Raw genomic sequence first — 12,525 nt, 5'->3', positions numbered from 1 at the left:
GTCGTAGAACAAAGGTCCAGGATCGCTATCATCGTCGCGATCGCGGGCCGGTGTGTTGCGTGCATCTGGAAACACGCATCGATAAACGCAGAATCACGCGTTCGTAATTGGCATACAGGTAGAGAGAGTCTGCCCGGTAATAATTATTTTCGTGCCACCTGTTATCTCAGTGTGTCGGAAGGCGGTCGGTATCGTCAAATCTCTTGTTTTCACGCGATATTTATAGATAGCATGGCCCGAGGTGGGGCAGGACGTGATCGTCGTCGTTCTAATCGGTTCAGGTATCAATTATCGTATTTCGGTCAACCCGTAAAAACGCGAAACTCGTTCCCCACGGCAATTTCAGGCGAATGACGGCGAAGGGACGCGCAAGAAACGCATAAATTACGCTGGTCTCGATTAAATACGACACCGGACCGCGACAGAGAGTTATGTCGGCGTCGCCCTGCGACTAAGATTGTAACTGTTTCGTACTCCGCTACGGGTACACTGTTACGGACGGAGATACCTTAGAGAAAATGTACGAGTTAGTCGCCGGAGATATAGATTACGACCGGCCCAGGCCTGGGTTAGGCATCCGATGATTCCTGCCGCTTATGGCCGGCCCGATATACGCTCGCGCCGGCAACAATCATTCCCCTTGGTTCGCGTATATACGCCCACTTCGACAGAATGCTAAAACGGCCAATCGCGATACAGTTTTAAATAATACCCGTTTTAGCATCTGATTTAGCATTCGTAAACACTGTGTACTCGTCTTGACGTCACAGGTCGGTCTCTTTTTCCGCATAGTAATTCGAGTTAACCGGTGTCTCTGTGATTAATCGCAGCAACCGATTGCTAATAGCAGAGAACTTAATAAGGCGTTCAAATGACGAGGAGCCTTCTTTATGTCATCGTTTCTGATATTTTGTCGTCTTAAGGTCGCTGGTTATATGAGGTAACATCTGTAATCGTTTTAGCGATGTTGCGAATAGTCGAGTCTGTTTGGCAATTTATATTAAACGAAATCTCAGGAGAGGTCAGTCTGTATTTCCAATTATTGCAACGTCGGTGTTATCGATTAAGGAAAAATAATTGATTAAAAAATATATGGGCGTGCTTATGAGATAATAAATTTTCTCAACATGATTTTTAGGTACAATGTACGAGATGAACATTTAAATTGATTGTTAAAATATATATAGACTGTTGATAGAGATTGTTGGGGTCGATTTCTAAGTTTCTTTAGGGGCAATTGTTTTCGAATGTTTTCATTAATTTGTTCGAACTAAAAATCGTAAATATTCTAGTAGTAATACCAAGCAAATTAATGAAATTTTTATTCAGTCCATAGTCCTATTTTTTCAAACTTGCAACGAAAGTATGCGACATCAAAATAGCTTGGAAACTGTACAAAGTAATTAAAACTCACGAAATTGTAAAATCGCAACGATGATACCCTTTAATTGGCGAGAGACAATGACACAATGCGTTGTTACAATTTTTGGCGAAGAAACGAAATCAGATTCGACAAACACAAAATAATAATTGAATCGAATTTTAGTCGTCGTAATATTGTCTAGTATGACATTTTATGAAGCAATTGACTGTATTGCATCCCCGGCTTTGTCAGCAGACTCATTTCGTTGAGGCCAGGCTCTGCAATCTTTCCTATTTTCTGTTAGAATCATTTGCAGTTTTTCATTGAAACGAATATTTTCGAAATAGGAGATTGAAGTGGAAGCTCGTTCACGATACTAGCGAAAATCTCCACCCGATTGCACAACTAAGGTTTGAAAAAAAATAGTTCTTACTACCAGAAATCAAACGCAAATAAACGTCGTCGCTCGACGTATCGCGTCAAATCATAATAAAATAACAAATAACATAACAAATCATAAGAAAATAAGTAGCGATCGAGAGTCGCAATTAAAATTAGAACGAAAATATTTCAATGCACTACTTTCAATCTATTAAAAACATTAAAGAATGGTAGGAGCACATGAAGTGACGCTTGCCGCTTGTATCACGTATAGGACATTTTTATTTTGCACGAAGATACACAGTCTAGTAACAATAATCATGCCATTTAGAAGTAACGCAGCACTAAATGGAATCAGATTGCAAGTTTAACGAACCCTCTAACTACAGTTTAGATTATGATAAGAAATTAAAGGAACACAATGAAGTAATACTGTGTATCTTGAAAGTTACGTGCTATTATAGAGAATAAAATTAGAAATCTAATTAATTAACGGTGTAAGTACAGTTTAAGATGAGAAGTTAGGGAATACGATAAAGAAACGAAATCATATTTAAAAGACACCAATAATTAACGTGGGACTTAAAAGTTACGCATTGTTATAGAGAATTAGATTACAGTTTTATCAAAATTGTCTAACAAAGTTGGGCATACTATTAACATAATAATATAACTGAATTTTTAATATAATTTTATTTGCAGATTTATTCGAATAAAATTAAATTTGAAGAATTTATTCCAAAAATTAGTCGAATAAAATTTTACTCGAGAAATTGATTCGAATAAGATTTTATTCGGATAACAACCAAACAGTGCCGTTTAAGCACAACAGCGGCAAAAGGTTGGAGAACACAGTGACCTCCGATTATACGCGTTTCTTTTCACTTTTGCAGCCGGATCGGTAAATTCGAGCCTTTCGTTTCCGCGTGAACGTGAATTCACGTTCCGATCAACCGACCACCGATCGCCATTAAAATAAGATGAACCAATCGGTATTTTGCAAACCGGTGAAAATCGTCGTTTCTATTTTAACATTCAACTCGCAGCCCTTATCGTGTTTACGTGCATCGCAGCGTATCCTTGCGTGATATTCCGCGCGTGGCTAGTCCGTTCCGCGATTTTGCAATAGCGCAGCACACGTGGATTAGCGAGCCGGGTGAACGAGCTCCGTGTTCCCGATCGCCACTAACACTTGCGAAGCCTCCGCCTGGGCCTTCTCGGACCGAGAAATCAGATTTATTCCATTGACTTTTTTCCTCAATTTTTCGGAACATCAAGATTTCTCGTATTCATCGCGCACCTCGTGTCTTACCATTAGATTATGCGCGCATATTTTTCTTTCGTCGCGTTCTCGAGTATAATTAGGTTTATATTTCCTTGTTCGTTCATTTTCGTATGGTCGAAGCATGATTAAATAATATTTTAAGTTGAATTAGATAATGCAAGATATTGTCAAGTGGTGTTTTGCAATGTCTGTGATTTAAGCTCAGAAGAAATGAAAATGGCCTTTAAAGAGACACCTTGTTTCGATTATGTATATAACGGTGAATTTTCAAATATTTTTCGATCCGATCTTATTGTTCTTTCAGAGACGATTTTATGTTTGAAAAGACGTATACTTTTAGTATATTTTTAGAGACATCTAGAAAAATTAATATTAAATATGTTTTCATTTATTCTTCGAACAGCCTCTGTTTCGAGATAATGTTTAACGTGTAGTATTATATTAGCGTGTAATATTTCTTAGAAATGATTTTGTATTTGAGAAAAGTGTTTTTGTGTTCCTCGAAATCACTTCAAAAGCATACTTCAATTTCGAGCTATAGTTATTACATTTCGAGGTATATATATTTGCTAAATTTGGACTTACAATTAGACTCTCGCTATGGCTGCAATTATTATCACCTGTCAGGAGTGCGTACCAAATTAAAAGCACATTGCTCGCATCGTTGACTATCAACGGAAAAACACGATTGCATAATTTCTAATGAATCCATAGAATTGAAAGCTGCGCGAAGATATTCCAGTCATTTTTTCTAGCTAATCAAATTATAAAATGATGCGAAAGATTTCGTGTCGACGACAAGGCGGCTAATTAAACACAACGGTGAAACATAATCATGGTTTAACGACGGCACGGGATTGAACGAAATTCAGATGGAAAAGGTGCCGCGCGCACTTTCTCCAAATTATAAATGGTGGACGGCGAAAGTTGTTATTCTTTATGTCGCCGTGTAAAAGACTGTCGCCGGTGATGCAACGTTTCACGGGTTTTCTTTCGGGGAATTCGTTTCTTTCTATTTGCATACTTTTGTGCGGCGATCACGTACTCTTTCGGCAGCGAACGACAAGCGTGAATAAAACCCGACGGAATCGCGGAAACGTGAAATCCGCGGCACGATCTCATTTCATTGTTTTCCCTGATAACAATGCCCTGGTACTCCCGGAGCGTCATGGTTTCCACGTCACTGGTTTCTTCCTAGTTCCATTTCATATCTGTTAGTCTGAATTTTCCTTGAAGTGGTTCGCGAGATTAAATGATACTTCCTCGCGGATTTTCACTTCGATAATCGCAAGGAATTGCTATATTCGATGCTCCTTGGCCGAGTGCCAAAAATCGTTGAAACGGAACCTATCAGGGGAATTCACCCGTGTTCTCACGATTTCGTATTAACTGGTTAGTTAGTATGACGTTTACAACATTTTTTAACCGCCGAGATATTCGAATATAAGATAACGAATGTTTAACCTGAGAATCTGAGAAATATTACCGAGAATAATTTGACGAATCCAGGAAGTGCCTGTATGTAGAATTGATATACACCATACCTATGATATTTTATGACTGTAAAGTAACTGGAAAAATTTACTTTTAATCAAAGTAAACCTTTCGCAAGTTTTATTTATCCTTGAAGAAAATCAGTGGTAAACTGAACTTTCACAGATTGAAATTTATCGTCTTTTATTCAATTCTTAAAGATATGTATTTCTACACTTATTCATAAAATAATACTTTCGTTACAAATAAAATAGTTTCATTAAACTACAATAATTATTTATAGAACGTAGCGCGATTCTTAAATTCGAATTTTATTATAAATAAGTACAAATAAGTGAGTTTCCAAAAGAATTAATTTTGATCTACACAAAAGAATTCATTTTAATTTGCACGAAAGGATTAATTTTGATTTACATAAAAGGATTAATTACCCGCACACCTTGTAAAATTGGAAGAATAAATTAGCATAGCTTTAGATTGGTTAGCTAACTATCTGCTTATTATACCTCCAATTAAAGAAGACAATGTTTCGGTCGATTTAGAGATTTGCTCGACGTTTCTGGCATGGAGGTATTCTTTTCTCAAGCGTTTCTTGACTCCGTGAGTTATGACAACCCATCAGCTCGCACACAGCCGGAATCGGGGAGAGCAAGTAGAGTGCTTTTGCTTGCCTCTTCATGCCTGCATGCAGTCCCGCTAGCCAACTTCTCAGATCTGTACGGCACATGACAACGGTCGCTAATGTGTTAACAGTGAAACTTTCATGAAGTTATCCGTAGTAGGTCGCCGAAATTCGAGATAAAGTTTCATAGACACGTTATAACGCGCTGTATCTTTCGCCGGACTTGGCATTCGTAATCCTGATTGTTGCGTCGCAATCGTTGTGCCCTAAGTCAAAAACAACGTCCAAGCAGTGGCAGAATGTGTCGGAAGTTTCGTTGAACTAGTTTAAATATAATTGGAATTTTTTATGCAGACTGAAGTTTGCTCGAGTTATTAGCAGAGACAGAAGTGATCTAGAGGTTAACCGATTTTTAAGATTGTCGGTCTTCGAGAACATTCTTGTTGCGTTATCCTTGTGCTCATTTTTAAAAGGGATACAGTTGCTTAGTGTGATATGATATTTTAGAGTTACTGATTACTATGATAACTAGGCTGCGGATATTATACACTTTTCTTTTAACAGGAAAATTGTTTTATCATACGTAAATAGCGACGGGACCTGTTATTACAGGTGTATAAGATGAAAATGCGTAGAAATACATTTTTTGACTTGATAAAATTTATGTAGTTCAATGAGAATATATTTTAGCTGAGGACGTAGAAATATTATTCCACCGTTCTTGCATTTTTCGAATGTTAATATTTCAAACAACAACGTTCATAAAAGATATTTTACTCCCATTCTATTGTTTACATACCTGCTTTATCATCACAAAATATGAAAAAGTAATTTTCCTTGCGTATTCATATATATCAAAAACTGTACTATGGACGATTTTTATAATAATTCTGAGCTCTATTCAGAAAATTTTCAAAATATATTGTTAAAGATACTTCTTGCAGACTTGTTTAAATTGTTGCTAATGTGACAGGCAGCAGTGCCTATCTTAATAAAGACATATTTTCCACAATTTTTAATAAAAGCAGCTTTATAATTTGAATAATTATGAAATAAAAACTGTGATACCGGTCATTTAACAGGTGGTGGTATGTTTAGTGTTAAATGAAGAAAATTGAGTTATTAAGTGAACGAATGTAAATACTTTGGATAAAAATCTATCCAGACATTGCCTTGCGACGTTTAATACAAAATTAAGGCCTTATGTAAATAAGAAATAAATAAATGTAAAACGAAGGAATTAAAAAGCCATATAAAAACAAGCTACAATTATGAGAGAAATTAAAAGACAGAAAGAAAGACTGAAGAAAATGGAGGATTTAAAAAAGAAAAAGAATGTTTTAGAAATATCGAGTGAATTAAAGGAATCTTTAGCTATAGAATCTTGACTCAAGAAAAGAACTGCAAAATTGAAATCTATTTTGATAAATATATAATAATATATAATAATAATATAAAATATATATAAATAATAATTTTGTGTCGATTGCAGATATTAAATGTTGTCTTTGATAAATAATTAATACGAACACAGAAGCTTTAAGAAATAAGCTGTATTTATTTCTTCTGCAGTAAATAATTTATCAAGTTTATCATACAGTTGAAAACCGTTTCATTTTATTATCTTCACGATTTTTTTTAACTTTTTACAAAATTCTCTCTATTGCAGTATTTTATATAAAAAATCTAAATTGGCCATAATATGTACAATAATTGGCACACGACTCTTGTCTGCAGTAATTAGTCCAAAGTGTGATAAACTTTCAATATTTTTCAGATCTTAGGCTAAATGATCAGAGATCGCTCTTTGTTCAAAATAACTCTTTAAGAAGCAAGCATTCAAGAACTGTTTTTTTTTCATATGAAATCAAGAGAAGTAGAGGAAAAAGTGCGAAAAAGAGCGAATAGCTTGTGTCCGCAGTAATAGGTACCTTTACCCACCAAGGGGCCCTCCTAATCGAGCATTGAGTAGCAGTCACTAGTCGCGAGTCAGCGTGGAGCGGACGCATCTCATTCATTCGTCCCAAACGGCGGAAAAAAAGCGTCACGCTGTAAAGGTATCGGTTCCACTTCTATTGTTCCCGGCCTCTGTAACGTGCAGGAGTATATCGCGCGCAATTTAGCCAGGTGTACTCGAAGAAGAGTACGCGCAAGGTGGTCGGCCGTGGCGACCAATCGTGTGTTGGCGAGTAGTTAGGCGCCGTCCGTAGCCAGACGGTGACGTCGTCGCGAACGACGCGTCGTCAGTCGGTGCTGGACCGTCGAACGCGCAACATCGTCGCTCGGAGTTTTTTTTTTTATTTGCGAACGCGGACGAAACTATCGTCGTGATCGAAAGTTCTGTGATCGTGATTCCCGAAGCTTTGTGCGTCGATCCCGTGGATCACTTTCATCACAGGTAAACAACTATTTTCACTTTAATTTATCCTTGAAATGGCAAATTTTAATTCTTCGAGGACGAACGTAGGCATGCGATTATGGCAGGACTATGTACAGTGAGAAATGATAATGTGAGAACATCTTCGAAAATGCGATAACTTTTGGAAAATTGATCCGAATTACGCGAATTTTAGACTGACTGGTTTCTTAGTAAAAATAATATTAAAGTAAATAAAAAACTATGTTTGTTTGAACTTTTCTTTTAACTAAGCTGCGAACAATAATTTAAACAATCGATTTCTTAGGTCTTGGGGAGTTATATGCAGGATTGAAATTCAGAAGACATTAACGTTGTTATGATTTATATACATCGTGGTTTAGGATCTTCTATTAATAACTACACGAAATCTGGAGATTTTTACATCATTAAGTGTTGTTAATTTGACTACGCACCAAGCGATATTTATAAAATACGATGTTTAAATTTTCTTCATTATATATAATATATAATGCTAATTATATGTAAGCTCAGGTAAAACAGTTAGAAAAACATCGGGTTTTATTTTTTTTTGTCATTCCGGCCACGTGAAGTTTTCGCGAGAACATAAACAAATATAAATAACTAAACGATGACATGTAAACAAAATTTAAATCATTTGATGGAATTGTGAACAAGTTATTACGTTTTAAAGTCTAGCTCTCTAAAGAATAGTTTCGGTACTTTAAAGATCATAACAGCTTAATGAATTTATTATTATTAATTATTGACAGTTTCTCTTACCTTCTTTAGAAAATTAAAAATTGTTGTTTGTCGTTTCTTAGAATGCTTAAAATATTGTTCCCAAGTTACGCGAGGCATTTATACATGGATTGCAAAGCAGTTATTGCGTCTCTTTGGCCGAGTTTATTATGTATAGTAGAATCTGAATTACTTGGTTACGGTACTAAATTAAATATTTGTTAATCTGTTTCCTTAAACGGTCTTATATTTGAATTGTCTTCAGCTAATTAAATGTGAAAGGTATTCGTATAATGAAGTATTTAGATGTCGAAAATTCAAATAATCGCGGTTCTATTTGAAAATGTTCTAGGACCTTTTTTTAAGGTGCGTGAAAATATGTTAAACAGAGATTTAAAAGTTTCGTAACGAATGAACGATCATCCATTAAATTTTACTGAATGCATTCAGCGTATTGTAATTTAGATTTACATTTATATTGAAAATTAATTCGAATTGATTGTCGAAATCAATTTAGTGTCCTTGAAAACTGAAATTGGAAAGCAGAAATGCGATACGTATGTTCGTTATTAATATCTTTTATTTAATGCATCTATTTTAGATGAAATGTAGAATTCCTTACTTCACAATATTGAATTTATATAAACAAATATTTGGTAACACTTAGGGTATAACAGTGGAACACAGTAATCATGTTACAGTCGATTTGTAAAATCGAATTTCATTTATCGTTCTCATCAGATTAAAATTAATAACACGCGTGTGTAAATGATATTTTTCGATTAGATACCTGAATAGAAATTCCCAAGATCATTCATGCGGAACGATCAATACAGTCATGTTTACAATCCAATGATACCTGCGAAAATGTTGCGACTTACGAGTCTAGAGCTTATTGAATCGTATGAATGGGATGAATATTTCGTTGCGTTTGAAATTTCAGAATTTTCTTCCTTAAGTTTGTATTATAGTTAGGCAGATATTATTAAAAGCATACGTGAAAGTGTCCAGTGAGTTACAACAACTCATGTAAATATTTGCAATTGTAATTCTGTTTTGCGATCAATTGAAATAAATCGTAGAACGAATTGCAAGTTTGTCACCATGCAATTTCGCTTTTAATTTTCAGTTTAATCAATAATAAAGGTACGATTAACATAATTATGCTTAACATGATTATGCTTGGCGTGTTATAAATAATATTATATATTATAAATTCGTTATTGAACTGTCTACGCAGTTTAATTCTGACACAGTATTCGTCAAGCGAGGTATATTGAAATGGAAAATTCAAATATGTAGAAATCAAGATGAAGAAATTATAAATCAGCTGACAGGAAGTAATTGATCGATGAATCGCGCGTACCGAAATGGCTCATCCACGAATATCGCAGATAGTGTCACGAATGTCAGATAACTTCTATCGATTAAACATTAATTTCGGAGCTAATATTAGATAAAGAGACACCAGGTCTTTCTCTGATACGATTCCGCTGCATTTCCATAAATGCCGATAATAATTTACGTCGAGGTCGAATGGAGAATGCGATTACTACGAGGTTGTGTTCCGAACAGATTAACAAAACAATCAAGTTTTCAGAAGCTTTCCTCAGCAATTTGAAATTTGAATTTTACATCTCGTTTGTGGTCGTCTTCTGTTCTATATAAAAAAAGAGAAAGTGATACTTGTCAAAAACAATATTTCGATGTAATGTAGAATTTACTGTCTTCTCTGCACTAGATATTTGAAAGTAATTCTCGATTTAAATTCTTTATGCAAATTACCTTAATTTTTGCCAAACAGTACTTTCGTGCACAATTGCTGCGTTGAAATTGTTATAGCATATTACGAGGCTGTGGATCTTTACACAATATAAAAATTGCATCGATTACGATAAATGGAAGTTGAATAGGAAATTGTTTCTGCGTTAAATATTTTCAACAAAATCATTTTTAAAAATTCTTTTAATACTTTTACTATTTCATGTTTCATCTATTGGTATATTTGTATGATGTATGTACATGTATTAAGTTAGAAATATTTCTCATAAAAAGTATAATTTAAAATTTATTTGAGATTTGGAAGTTGACGCAATCTGTACACCATAATTAAACTCAATAATACATATTGATGACTTACAGATATTCTACACAATATTTTTAACACTACAATATCAGATGATATTTATTAGTACCAGAAATAGACAAAAGTATATTTATATAACAGATAAAGACTAACGAGCATAATTTTATTCTACAACGTCGAATAAATATGCAATGGAATTCAAACTCTAGATAAAAATGTATTTGAATAAGAATTCATTCGAATAAATTTATAGAATAATTTATGAATAGATTAGAATAAATAATTGTTTGATTAATATATTAAAACCTTAAAAAAGTGATCACACATTACAAATATGAACCTAGGGTCAGTTACAGTAATTACAGTATAATAAAACATATGTGCAGTATTTTATAAGAAACACGCATATATATTCGTTGTTAACTTGTAATTTTTTTATGGCAACCTCCTGTTGCACGCACAGTGCCTATTTCATCCTGCGAGTCCGATAACTTGGATTAAGCACGACCTAGCGGTGCTGTCGAAGGGTCAAAGGTTAAATCAATAAGCAGCGGTAGCGGTTCTGATTTTTGCGACGAAGTTCGCCGATGCAGATGACATCGAAAATTGCCTGAACCTCGGACCATGTTTCTCCATCTTCTATCAGAAAATTATTCCACTTTGGCGCGCTGCAAATTTTCGATATTATTATCGCAAACAATCTCGCGTGCAATATTTACCAGAGGATCGCCTGAACTTTTCCATCGACGTCTCAGATCCTTCCACGCGATAATAGGGTCGCAAATTATTGTTGCATCTCACGAAAAATGATTCGCATCCTCCGTGAAACGATCGCCGCGAATTCTCCGAGGCGTACCGTGATTCACGGGATCCTTGATCCGATTTACATAATTACAAGTAGATTGTTGCACGAGAGAAGAAGAAATCGTGTCACCATCAAGCAAATATTTCCTTGCTTTATCTCTATCACTGTTCAACCGATTAGCATGGTACTTACGTTCTGCACAGTTTACGTATTTTCGACTTTTTACATTTATTTATTTATTATAATCTCTTTTCCGATATTCAAAGAGAGATTTAATTCCGTAAAACGTTTTCGCAAATTGTTCAACGTCCGCTGAATTGTTTCGTTGAATTATTTCCGATTGCATCTAGCATTCCTTTTAAATTGCATCTACCGGTCGTTAGTAACCAGATGATAACTATGAAATGAATTATAACTGTGAAATTAATTGCTTGCTGTATTTATTAGAACGTGGAATAAGAAGTTAGAGAACTTCTTTTCTTTTTAGGATCGTATAAATCGCATTTGTCTGGTTACAATTGTTTGTCTAGTTAAAGATATGACTTAGGGACTGCTTGTTAAGTATGGTTCCTAGCGAGATGCGTGTTAATTCGGTGAACGAAATTTTCATTTACCTGCATTATTCATAAAACTTTGTCGAATGATTTACTGTTCGCATTTTCGTGCACACATACACACACACACACACACACACACACACACACACGCACGCGCGCACATACAGAGTTTGCACAGCGTTAGGTCTGTTTCTTAATTGACACAGAATTTTGTGACGTCTAACTTCTATTCCAATCTGTTATTAGCATAATAATTTTTTACTATTCTGTTTTATATAACTTTTGCCACGCGTTTTTAATTTAACATAATCTAGACAAATGAATTCAATTTCCTTTTTACATGCTTTCATTCGATTTAGCAGATTTAAGCAGTTACTTGATTCAAATTTCAAAGGCATTTAATTCTATTAATTGTAATCTTTTAAATATACATATATATTTAAGGCAATAACCATTGAGATTGAGTTTGTATGCGTGTAAACATTGAACCAATCCAAAAGGTTTTTTGGAACGTATCTACTGTCTGAAAACAGAATTGAGTGCATTTGAATGATTTTCTGCTAATAGTGCAATTAAACAGAATTTTCGCAATAAATTGTAGATACGAAAAAGGCCAAGAGGAGAGCGTTTTTGTGCAATTAAAAGCTGATTTTGCTACTTAAAGTTCCTCTGTGGATGTCGTTCCTCTGACACCTTTCGGTTAACACTGTCGTGCGGAAGTTTGTCTCTAGGGAGCGACAAATATCCGCGTTAGCGAGCGGGGTTCTCGATTACCCTAGTTCGGAATAGATCTGTGACACACATGGAAACGCGT

General features: G+C 35.0%; 1 protein-coding gene across 1 annotated transcript in view; it reads left to right on the top strand.

Annotated features, from left to right (window-relative positions):
• Positions 1-7,373: 7,373 nt before the first annotated feature.
• Positions 7,374-12,525, top strand: part of LOC144468177 (uncharacterized) — a 115,959-nt gene continuing 110,807 nt past the window's right edge. Inside the window, exon 1 of the mRNA XM_078177449.1 lies at positions 7,374-7,543. The gene's annotated coding sequence lies outside the window, so the exon portion shown is untranslated. The remainder of the gene's footprint in view (positions 7,544-12,525) is intronic.

The sequence above is a fragment of the Augochlora pura genome, chromosome 3 (genome assembly GCF_028453695.1).
Source record: "Augochlora pura isolate Apur16 chromosome 3, APUR_v2.2.1, whole genome shotgun sequence".
NCBI classification, from domain to species: domain Eukaryota; kingdom Metazoa; phylum Arthropoda; class Insecta; order Hymenoptera; family Halictidae; genus Augochlora; species Augochlora pura.
The sequence above is the reverse complement of the archived record's forward strand: the minus strand, read 5'-3'. Positions and strand labels throughout refer to the sequence as shown.